Here is a 12,938-nt window from a genome sequence, read left to right as displayed (position 1 = left end):
CATTTCCTTCCTTCTCTACATAGTATGCAGGTGTGATATCTTCTTACAGCTGTCTTTCCTGTTACTTCCCCCCTAAGTGGCTTTCAGCTATCATACATACATATATACACACATAAACTTAATCAAGCACATATTAATTACAAATATACATACTTTGTATTTACCCCAACACTCCCCCACTTGAATAAGATCCATATAGGAACTTATTCATAAAGACATATACCAACTCAAACCCAAACAGTATTACAAGAACCAATATACTGGTATTTTATATCCCTACAATCGATGCTAGCTCTAATCGTTCCTGCTTGGTGTGTGTTTTTTTCAGTTCTTTCCTCCAGAAGCAATATAGGATGAATAAGGAGCAAATTAATACAAATTGCAGGAATACAAATATTACAGAAGCAGTTCTTAATCCTGGGTGTGTGTATACATTGTAGGGGATGCTCCACCAGGGCTCTTGAAAGCTGTGTGTAATTTCTTTAGTGCTGGCTAAATTTTCTTTCACCAGATCCTGCAATTGCACAACCCTTCTATTATTTCTTTTAAATAATGTATCCAAATCTATGTTAAGTGGCGGGATTGTTTTAAATAGTGAGGGAATCATCTTATTCCAATTTCCCAGCTCCTCCTGTACCATGTTCACAGATACCTGTGTGAGTTGAATGTTAGCTCTTATGACCTCCTTACCCACTTTCATGGAGCCATAGGTGAGATTAACACACCATCCTGTAGCAGGTACATTACAAGGTACAGTTTGTTGCCAGAGAATTTTAGATACACCCAGTGCACAGATCGTAGGGCCCTGCCCATGTACCACCCTTTTCCATCCATTTACAGTTCTGTGAAGGTGAACTGGGCAGCTCCCTGAGCTCTCCATTATGCATCCATCTGACCGGACTAGGGGTTCTAGTACACAGGAACAAAGCCAAGCATTTTTACGTCTGTCACAGCAACTGGGGTTAATAATCTTCCATAACTGGTTTTCTTTTACCACCAAGCGGGTTTGTGGCAGGAGTTGTTTTAAAACATTAGTGCCATTAGCCACGTCTAACTCACCCAGCATAGTCATCTTATAAACAGGTACAGGCTGTTCTGTCCAAACTGGAATGTCGATTAGTAATGGAATTACCTTTTTCCCTACTTTACACTTATTGCACCAACTCTGTAGACTTTTAATTTTGGAAAGGACTACATTCTGGCAATCTATGCCAAATTCCCTAACCAGATCAAAAACTAGGGTAGAATTCACAATTCTGGGCCATTCCCCTTGTTTTATTTCTTGGAGGCCTAAATTTAGATGTTCAACTAGTAGATTTCCGACTATACCACATACCATAGCCTTGGAGACATCATTATTCTCAACTGATTCTCTCAGAGCATTTACAGATATATTAATCCATTGCAAATCTGCAGCAACTGTGTGAATGTTCTGTATTGATAGATCAGTTTCGGCTAGAGTGTTAAATTCCACACGTCCCTCTTTAAGTAAAATTTGTTGCAACCCATCTACAAATTTTTGTTCTCGTGAGTTTAGATCCTCTATGTCTCCTCTATTCCAAATTGAGGTCCCCAAACTGAATCCTGATATTATATCAGTACCCAGATCCCTTTTTTCTCTCTCTCTAAAACGAAGCCCTTGTGTAGCATCCCAGAATAGATTAATATGTGCTTGAAACACCTTTTTAAACCATTCTTTCAACATTTCTGGGCAGCTCTCTGGTATATTAAATGAAGAAAAATTTAACAATAAAGGTAATGTTACATAAGACACATCTGTATAAGCGACCGTTTGTGTTGGTTGTATGAATAATCCATGCTCTGGCCAGGGGGTGGTTGTTGGGCAGTCCTGTGAGTTAGTAAGTTGTACTTTAATTGCTGAGTCTACTATAGTATGCAATCCACTGTGATTTGGGTTGCATGTCACAGAACCATCCTGGGTTAATGTAAAATTTCTTTCCAGCAGCATCTTTATTCTCACTTCCTTTGTGGTATTGGCCCAAAATGTACTGGTACTCTTATGCATATCACTCCGTCCTGGATAGCTCCAAACTGCAAATTCAGAGGGAAGGTTAGACTTAGGCATTGAAATATTACACTGTACCACTATCCATCCCCCTATAGCCCCAACCATGGTATGCTTATCCTTAAATGTAACTTCTGGCGATTGCCCCTTTACTCTTAAAGTTACTCTGATTTCTCCTTTTTCTTCTGAACGTCTTTCCTCCCTCTTATAAAATGTTAATTTCCTGCAAGAAATAACATGTTAATGTCCCGATCCACGGGTTTGTTTACTTTCTTCCTTTTTTTTTTTTTTTTTTCATTTAGTATCATCTCTTCTTTTTCTGAAAAACAAATACTTTAAAACAAATAGATTAGCATCATATGTTACAACAACAAATGAAAACAAATCTAGAAGACCACACTAGTTTTATTCTGTTTTTCAACTCTTTCTTTCTGTGCCTTAATAACATGGTAGGGAATCCAAGGCTTGATATAGTCTTTCCTAACATCATTACCTCTTCCCTGAGATCCCCACCTAGTGTAATTAAAACAACTCTTATCTACCTGCCTCCAACTATCAACCATGGGTCTTTCCTGAACATCGTGTTCTTTAGCAGAGTGAGAGTGGCAATTTCTGGCAAAATGTCCTACTTTACCACAAGCAAAACATTTAAAGGCTTCCCTTTTACCTGTGGGTCCTTGAAATTTATGTTGTAGCCTGCTCTGATACAACTGTCTCTGAAGCGGGGGCCTTAATACAGACACAGGCTTTGCAATGATTTTGCTGTGATTTCGGATTATTTTATGATTAGCATTACTTTGCTTCTCATCTAAACCTTGCCCATCTATTTCAACTGCAGCCACAACATCATTTCTTTTCTGTAGCTGTACATTTAACTTGTTACCGTTAGCTGTGCAATGCACAGGATCAGCCTCCCTCTTACTGCAGGCTGCCAGGGTCCTAATCTCCCCCTCTGCATCCCTCAGCCTCTGAGTAAGGCACTCATTTGCACTACGCAATTCCTCAATTTCTTGCAAAGTCTGCTGGTTGCTTACACATAAAGCTGCAGCATTCTGTGCAAAAAGCTTACACTTCTCAACTTCAATGTTTAAACCTAGAACTTTTGCTTCCAAAAGTTCTTTTTGCTCTTTCATTGATTTGTGCTGCTCCGCTATCCAACGAGCAGCAAAATCCAAAGCAGTTTTCACTCTAAGATCAACAATCTTATTATTTAACGCGTTATACATCTCATCATGCTTCTCAGATTTTACTTTAATTGAAACATTCAGCTCTGCCAACTTATCCTCCTTTGCTTTCACAATTTCTTCTAATCTTAAACAACAAGAGAGTAGTCCTTGCACAATGCAACCTTTTCTTTTACTCTCCGACACCTTTTTTTCAAATAATGTCTCTCCCAAAAACTTCTGCAACATCTCCCATGACTGTTTACAGTCCTGTGGGATTTCATAAGGACCACCATGTCTCTTAATATAATTCAGAAGCCATTTCTTAACATTTTTAGAATAAGTAACTTTTGCATCCTCCATGTTGCATGTCATATCAAACGAACAAATCACAGCAATATAATATAATAACAGTTATACTCACCACACTCCAGGCAGACTCTGTAAAGTTCTTCTGGCCAAGAGTCACGGCACCAATATGTTGTCTATACTTCTCCTCTCTCAAACCAATACCACCAATTGATATGCGTGGAGAATAATCCGCTCTGCGTTGTGTATTAATGATAAATGTAATACCCTTGTTACCTCCTCCAAGAACTAACATATAACCGTATCCCCTTTTCCAGATAATATATGTGTCTAGTTCTACTAAGGTTTTCTACCTGATATTACAATAAAACAGCCAACCCAAGATTCTTACCAGAGAGAGAGCTTTAATTAGAATCTGCCCAGATTAATGTTACAGCAAAGACAAAACCAGAGTTACAGTGATATACAGATGACAATCATTCATACAGACCACAAACATCCCATCTATCTAATATCTGCTGCTAAGTGTGTATGCTGTGTGGGTGATGTGCCAAAGATGAGACTCACCAATCCAGTCTCCTTCTATGTGTTTCTACAATGTCTTTTTAAGGGATTTCTCTATTGATGTGTAAATGAGGTCCCTGTCCTCTGTTCCCAAGACCCCACCGTGTGATGTTATTGACTTGCTATGTTTCCCATGCCTATCTCCAGGTGATGCATTTCCTTCCTTCTCTACATAGTATGCAGGTGTGATATCTTCTTACAGCTGTCTTTCCTGTTACTTCCCCCCTAAGTGGCTTGCAGCTATCATACATACATATAAACACACATAAACTTAATCAAGCACATATTAATTACAAATATACATACTTTGTATTTACCCCAACAAGTATACTGGCAGATACAATTACATGTTAAGTGATGCAGAGTGCGGGGATATGATGTCATAGCGCTCAGCTTCAACATGTCGAGAGGAGGCCACGTTGGAGATGAGACTGAGGTCTGTGCTACTTAATTGATTTCACCGATGATCGATGATCTTCCCGGCTTGGCCCAGGTTGGGTGAGATAGGCCCTGCGATGCAGGGTGCCCCCTAAGGCTTCTTGGTGGGCAATTTGAAACGGACCTTAATTGTCCATTGATTATTAATTAGTAATCTTATTATTCAAAATACAGTTATTTGCTTCATAATATAAGTGCATATAGCTGAGCACTAATTTTACAAGCTCAATTACAGGCATACCCCACATTAACCTACATGATGGGGTCCAGAGCATGTGTGTAAAATAAAAATGTAATTAAAGTAAAGCACTGTTTTTTGCACTTGTCAATGCATGCACTGCTCTAGAATCGTCAGGCCATTTCCACCACAAAACACTTAAAAGACACAAAAGATGCAAGAAAGACGACCTGAAATGCTGCCACGTGCTGGCGTCATGCTGTTACGTGCTGGCGTCATGCTGTTACGTGCTGGCGTCATGCTGTTACGTGCTGGCGTCATGCTGTTACGTGCTGGCGTCATGCTGCTACGTGCTGCCGTCATGCTGCTACGTGCTGCCGTCATGCTGTTACGCGCTGAAAAAATCTAAGGATCACATGACAATTAAGTGTTCCCGGGAAGAATTAGGAACGAGGCAACATGTTACATGACTAAATAATTATTTCTGGGAAATGCTTGGGCATTCAGCAGTACTAATTCAGGAAATTAAATGGAATAGAAGCTTTAACCCCTTCAAGACCGGGACGTACCTGGGACTTCCGGGTCAAAGGTCACCGGCAGACCGGGACGTACCAGGTACGCCATCGATGATGCGCGATCCAGCGTCGATATGAACGCTGGGATCGCGAGGGGCGGCTGCTACTGACCGATTGGTGTCCCCAGGGATCCGTAGCAGCCACTCCCCCTCAATTCCGTTCACGTGATCGCTTTGCAGCGAATCACGAGCACAGAATTTAAATATTTACAAAAAAACTGCGGTCTTCAAGGGAAGAAGCAGTTTGCCAACGCCGGTCCTGAAGGGGTTAAAACAAGCAATATATATGTATTAGAAAGCCACCTGTTGTAAAGCTTCTACGGGTGTCATTTCTATGGATTGGGGAGACGAGGAGGGATAATTTCAAGAAAGGGAATGCCGGCCCTGCAACTCTGAGACACAGGCACCAGCTTCCATAGCATGAACTAAATATCCTCAAAATGATTAAATTGACTAAAAAACACAAGCAGACGCCATTGGACGCTCCAAAAAAGTGAATTTACTTCTGCTTAAAGCTGTGACGATGACAACAAGGTACCAATTTCTAATAAAGAAAAAAAGGAAAAAACTGAGAAAAAAACGCAATTTCTTTTCCAAAGTGGACAATCTTCAGAGGGAATTCTATGGAAATATGATTAATTCGTCTTCAACAATGCTTAGTGATTTTCTGATCTCAGTTCTAAGAAGGGGAAATAACTTACGCCGACGTCTTTAGTCTCTCTTTTAATACATTTCTTGATCTCAACAGTCAAGGAAATTAACATGGTAACGTCACTTCAATGGATCAGCAGAAAATCACTGGAAGAAAGATCTTTGAGGAACTCTTCTAATATACGTATCAATGAGTTCAATGATTAAACTATTAAATACTTCAGAGAGGCAGCTTTTCCTTTCAGTAATTTTAATTTCTCGGCTACACATGTTTCTGATGATAAAAACGGCGTTTTGGTGGTTCTTGGGTTGGTTAAATTAAACCCCGTGTTAATGTAAAAAAAAAAAAATAAAAAAAAAAATGACGTTTCTTAATTTCCGTGAACATTTCTTGGTTATAGTCAGTATTCCGTCCGCCTGCATTAAAACTTCCAGACTTGGATCTCCAGGGACTACATTTTTTTTTTAAGAAAAGAAAAATGGTTCCAAGATTCGGGCATGAAAATCAAATCAAAATTAAGATAATATTATATTAACCCCTTAATGACAAAGCATTGTTTTCAATGGGTTTAGGGACCGCCCATTGTCCTTAAGGGTCAATTAGTCAATAGGAACTGCAGGGGTTGTTAGATTTTAGCAGAGGTGTTGACTAAATGGCACTTAGCATTGTCTTTCCCCCAGACAGCTATGAATATACTATTGAAGGTATAATATTCTATATTATCGTTTACATAGCTTCCCCAATACTAACACAATCTCAGCGCACTCACTTGGCTGCCAATCCAACTGGTCACATAGACCTCCAGCTCGACCTGTCAGTGTCAGTGCTCAACACCAACAGAGGTCAACGCAGGCCCGGACTGGCAAACTCGGCAAAATGCTTCCAATGGTTAGATATGTGCGACCACATGCAGCAAGAACAGCGTATCGTGGGGCCACTCATATCCAATCGAAAGCCACACACATGCCATTTAGTGGTCCATGCCCTTAAAGTGGCCACTTGTCATCCACTGACTTGTTGGGAATACTTGAAATTTCAAACCCAACCTCATAACCTTGGTATTTAAATTAGTGAATAGTCTAATTCACGTTTTGCCTGTTAAATGCAATATCGAATTAGGTCAGTTTGTGTAACTTCACTGAAAACGTAACCTTTAACAAATATATCTGTCTTTTTGATTTATTTGGCACTATGTATAAATATTTTATATGTAAAAATTAATGAACATTAAGCTAATCTATATTTAGTTTTTTTTTACTTCTGGGACCTAAAGTTTGGCTTTGTTGTTTCAAAAATTTTACAAAAAACAAAATATATATATTAATGTTTAAAATATTTTATTAAAAAAATAAACAACTATTTATTTATTTGTGATTTACTATTTAAACCACGTTAAACTTTTCCTTTTTTCATTTTGCTTTTAGTGGCGCAGCATTTAAATTATTAAGTAATATATATATATCATATACAGCAGACTTTTGTGTTAGTATGATAAATGCAGAGATGATTCCCTAAAAAAATATATATATTATTTTAAAGCATTGAACACAAAGAAGATTGCAAATTATTACAACGAAAATAGCTGTCTGGCCCTCAAACGGTTAACAATGCAGATTTCCTTTGGAGGAAAAAACGTTAGACATTCAATAAAACACAAAGCTGCTTTTGGTTATATAAATTTCGATCCCTCGTTTGAAGGAATATGAAATTTTAATAATAATAAAAAAAAGGACAGAATTCATTTATTCATTTGAGAAAGAGACAGAATGACTGTTCGAAAATATGAATAAGGGATATCCAATAAATAAATCATAATTCTGAATATGAAAAACAAAATCATTACTACAAAAAAAACCTTTAGGGAAGATAAATTATTTTGGAAGTGGGAGAAAGTGATTGATAGCAACAAGAGAAGGTAAAAAACAGCGTGGTACGGAATATTTATATCTTCTATGAACTTAGCAGTTATCGTGAGCTTTAAGTATTTAAGAAAGCAGAGATTTGATGGAGGAGAGCACAACATTAATGTCATTTGGGTCAATTCGCTAAAAGTTGGTTGGGAAGTTAAGGGGTTAACTTGGCTAACAGGCTTCAAATGAAGGAAGGAGGAAAGAAAGAAAGAAAGAAGAGATGAGGGAAAAGGCAAAGACAGAGAAGTGAGAGAATAGAGAAGAAAGGAAAAGAAAGAAAGGGTAGGGAAGAGGGAAAGGAGAAAAATCGAGAAAGATAAAGGATGAAGGGAGAAAAGAGAGAGAAGAGGAAAGCACATCATTGAACATCGTCTCTCCATATGCATTCTACTCCAGGACCCCAATGAGTGGGGCAATCAACCGCTTTCACTTGTCCAAAAGTTGCCCAATGCCTCCTGTGGAATGAGAACTAACATGGCCACCGGCCAAACATTTCTCAATAAAGAGGTATGTTTAAGATCCGGGCCGTACCTTCTTATTCCAGGACAGTCTAAAGGAAACCCGGACAGGGGGCAGCCCTAAGTTGCCATCAGATTGATGTGACTGCTCAATAGTACAACCTGTAAAAAAAAACACACAGACCTCCTAGCATGAAATCTGTGGTGCAATCCCTTGTGGGCTACGGACCATCATCATGATTCTGACTGTGGGTCATGAGAGTTGTAGTCTACAACAGATTGTCTGCCCATTGTTTTGTTTTAAAAATATATATATCATTTATAGATTGACAGATGTGGGAGGGGGTCACCTGTGCCATCACAATAGCTGATCCCTGCATGTTAGCAAGGTACTGCACAACCACAGGTGATCACAGGTCTAGACTGGCAATGATAAGGCAATAAGAGGGCCATAGAACACAGGAGTGATGGGAGTGATAAAGGGCCATTGGAACACAGGAGTGATGGGAGTGATAAAGGGCCATTGGAACACAGGAGTGATGGGAGTGATAAAGGGCCATTGGAACACAGGAGTGATGGGAGTGATAAAGGGCCATTGGAACACAGGAATAATGAGAGTGATAAAGGGCCATAGGAACACTGGAGTGATGGGAGTGATAAAGGGCCATAGGAACACTGGAGTGATGGGAGTGATAAAGGGCCATTGGAACACAGGAGTGATGGGAGTGATAAACGGCCGTTGGAACACAGGAGTGATGGGAGTGATAAAGGGCCATTGGAACACAGGAGTGATGGGAGTGATAAAGAGCCATTGGAACACAGGAGTGATGGGAGTGATAAAGAGCCATTGGAACACAGGAGTGATGGGAGTGATAAAGGGCCTCTGTACGCCTATGAATAGATTCCAGCAGATCGGGTGATCATCCTGATTTATAGATTAAAATGTCTTCTCTCGGGAATGAACCCCAATATTTGTGCATATTGGTGATCTTTGATAAACATGTTAACCTTAAGCATAGAATTTACAGCAATTCAGTACATTACATCATTACGTTTACCCAGGGAGTTTTCCACATTTTCAGAAACCTTCGTCAATACAATTTAACCAAAAACAGTCTGTCTCTGAACGTTGCTGTTAATGAACATTTTTTTTTGTAATTTTATATTTCCCAGAAAGAACATAAAAACGCTAGTCTGATCTAGCTCTGCTATGGTAGATGTTTTGTATAATTTAATGAATTTTTAGAAACCCAAACGCTAAATCCAAATAATAGCTTTGTAAGAGCACCATCCATACATAATGGGAAATGCTAGCCAACTGCTTCAGGAAATGCAAGACAGTTACATTATCTCTGAGTGCATATTGTAACCGGTTCAGCGTCTCCTTTCTTGTCTGTATATGAAATTAGACCATTTAACCCCTTAACGACAAAGCCCGTACATGTACGGGCTCAGAATGCATTGTTTTCAATGGTTTTAGGGACCTCCCACTGTCCTTAAGGGGTTAAAAATAGAACATTATTTGCACATATTTTTTCCAGACTTTGGATTTAAACATTCTTGGTATCGATAATTGAATTAACTGCAGGACGAAATGTCACGGCAGAGGGGCATTTAGTGGTTTAGGGGAATGCTTCCATGTATTTTCCGAGCTGAAGCCCATGACGGAACGTGTTCGCTCCCCATAGCGTGAGTCAGTGGCTCGGTGATGCATCGAACGTGGATGCTCTGATCTCTTTTCCCCAAAAACTCAATGGTCTGTATCACTGATCTTTTAAAGAAAATATCCATAGGTCTTAAAAATCTTCATTTTCTTTGGAAAACTCAGGTTTTAGCCATTTAGTCGGCAATGTATATTGTCCGAGGTCGCTTAGGCCTGAGGTGGCAGGTCTAAGGGGGATGGCAGCACCCTTACCCCAAAACCGTGGGACAGATGCCGAATTATTTGCCGTAAAAATTCAGTGTTTTTATATTTACGCGATCCCTGGTGGATCTCTTTAGCCTATCCATTGGCATTGCCCTATGTCCCCTAAAAAGCAGCACTGTTTCATATAGTTCAACGTCATCATAATATTATATATCAAATAAAATAAATGTCCTATACATATGCTTTTTTTTTTTTTTTAATTTTTAGAATACCCAAATATGGTAAAAGCCTCCAATCCGTAGAAATATTCTTTCTCTATAAACAGCTAATTCAAGTCTACACAAAGAAAAATCTAATTCCTTGTCATTTAACTCAAGAAAACTTATTACCGATGCTATAATCTCTTTGAATCTTCTTAGAATTATGAAGGGCAAACGTTATTTTTTTTAATTAGGTTTTACAACACTTTAAAAGGGAAATTGAAAGTTAATTTGAAGAATTCTATGCAAGTTTGTCACTGCCTAATTTTATTATGTTTTTTGGTTTTTTTTGTTTTTTTTATCGCTGATTATTGTGCAGTATGGGCGCTAAGCCTCGATGCTTCTTCAAAAAACTCATCCTATTCCAATGATGAATTACTCGAGTCACCCGCTTCAAAGGGAACATTAGGGATGAGAGGGGGTGTCAGAAAAGAAGGAGGGAACGAAAGATGAATGAACAACAAATTGAACCGATTTAAATTAGTTGTAGCACGAAAAAAGGAGAACAGCAAAACCCTGGATGATAAAAATGCAGGAAAAAAGATGAAAATTGTCCCGAGATCTGCACTTTGACTCATGAAATAAATGTGCAATGTGCTTTTTTTTTTTTAAAATTAAATATATATACTCTTTGGATCTATCCAAAAAAAAAGTGTATTGTTCAAATTTAAATGAGCTACAGATGTAACAAAGAAAGTAGGTGAGGCGACTGTTTCACAATCCCTAATGTGCCATTCGGTGATATAAAATAATCCGAGTTATTTAAGTTTTAGCTTATTAATCATTTGCAGTGGTCCTCTAAGGATTAGAAATGGCTATAGTAATGCATCGCTAATGGAGAATGGGTTATATTATTAATAAGGGAAAAACCCAGACAAAAGCAGTTTCATTTCCTACACGGTTACTTATCTGAGCTCGCTCCGACAAGGCGGTGTGCTAAGAATTCTTTAAATTAGAATACAAATACAGACATCTCGGGTTTTAAAGGGACAGAACCAGAGAAATAACTAGCACCTAGCAGATTTAATGCACGCTGATGCTGGGACAGTCATGTTGGGTAAAAAGATAAGCAGGACTGATTAGAAGACCATGAAGACCATCAAGGGTGTATCGTAGTTATGACGTTCATACTTATTATTAATCCCAATATACTACTTTAGAGGCATTTATATTGTAGATAGTTATTAACCCCAAAAATCCCCATTGGTTATGGAATCATCTGATGGGGAACAGGTCAAATTATCCTCGATATAATACCTGTTTGGGAAGGTTGAAAAATACTTTAAGGGGTTATTTAAGGGCAACAATTTAAAACATATTTAAATATTTTTAGTTGGGAATTTTATGTCTATTTTAGTTTGATGAATTATCTTCCTAATTATGGATATCTGGCAAGCTCGCTGAATAATTTCCACGTATGAAGCTGGTTTGCACCTCTCGACTAAGGAGCAGCACAAAAACATTTTACACTTCCTGAGAGTGTTAGGTAGCATATTCTCTGCGTTGGAGGCAAAAAAGACAATGGGGTGTCTCAGAACGACATAAACAGTCGCAGGTTGACAGAGGGTACGTATGATGAAACATAAAAATATGCCTGAAGGAACCCGACAGCAGGAGCATTAAAACATTTACAACACAACTTCTGTTTATTGAAGAGGTTCTAATAAAACATTTAATTAAAATAATGCAAACTTTAACAGAAAGTTTTTTGTTATTATTTTTTTAAGCAATTTTTTTTTTTGGTAGCGAGTGATTTTACCCTGTAAATCAGAAATCATATAAAGTCGTTATGAAGTCTGATCGGTTTAGGGTTAGGTAATGCTCTGGCCCGTTCATGTAAATGTGAGAACGGAAGATGATGGAAAAAGAGACCAAGGTCCTCCACAGTACAGCCAATAAAGTAAAATACTCATTTTAATAGGAACATGTCTAAAAAATCAATGAATTACAAAAAGTGCCTGTGTTTTGAATTCCCTTGAATAATTCTATGGCAGGGGCATGCAGATAAGGACATAGTGAATGTGTCCAGTTGTCCAGTATGGCCATAACCTACTGCTAACATAACTAGAGTTCGCCATTGGGCCTCTATTGAGGAGTGAATTCGGTGCCTCTGGGACAAGAGATAAGCCTCCAGGTTGAGATCAGTGGTCGGCAAGGTGTGCACATGTGTCCCGCCACAAAGGGTTCCACCACTCGGTCCACCGAAAGATTGAAATCTGATGAAAACTGCCACGTTGCGGTGATCTGATCTGGTACCGTGACGTGGTCTCTTCTTAGGGAGTCTCTCTTTACTCTGCATACTGTTGCACCTTGTTGTGCATTATATATGCTTTTTTAAGTTACCTGCGTATACTTTCCAATCAGAACACATAGTTTGGTTCTGTCAACACCTGTATCATGAATTCCTACTTCATTATCAAACCCCCTTGTGATCTTCCCACCTCTGACTGCACCTGACTTGGGATCTTTCCAACTAATAGAAATAACATAAGGAGACCAACTTTTCCCACCGCGTGTGTCTTCGACAGGCAGGAATACC

The sequence above is a fragment of the Sceloporus occidentalis genome, unplaced genomic scaffold (assembly GCF_023333645.1).
Source record: "Sceloporus occidentalis isolate IW3139 unplaced genomic scaffold, rSceOcc1.0.p SCAF_11, whole genome shotgun sequence".
NCBI classification, from domain to species: Eukaryota; Metazoa; Chordata; class Lepidosauria; order Squamata; family Phrynosomatidae; genus Sceloporus; species Sceloporus occidentalis.
The sequence above is the reverse complement of the archived record's forward strand: the minus strand, read 5'-3'. Positions refer to the sequence as shown.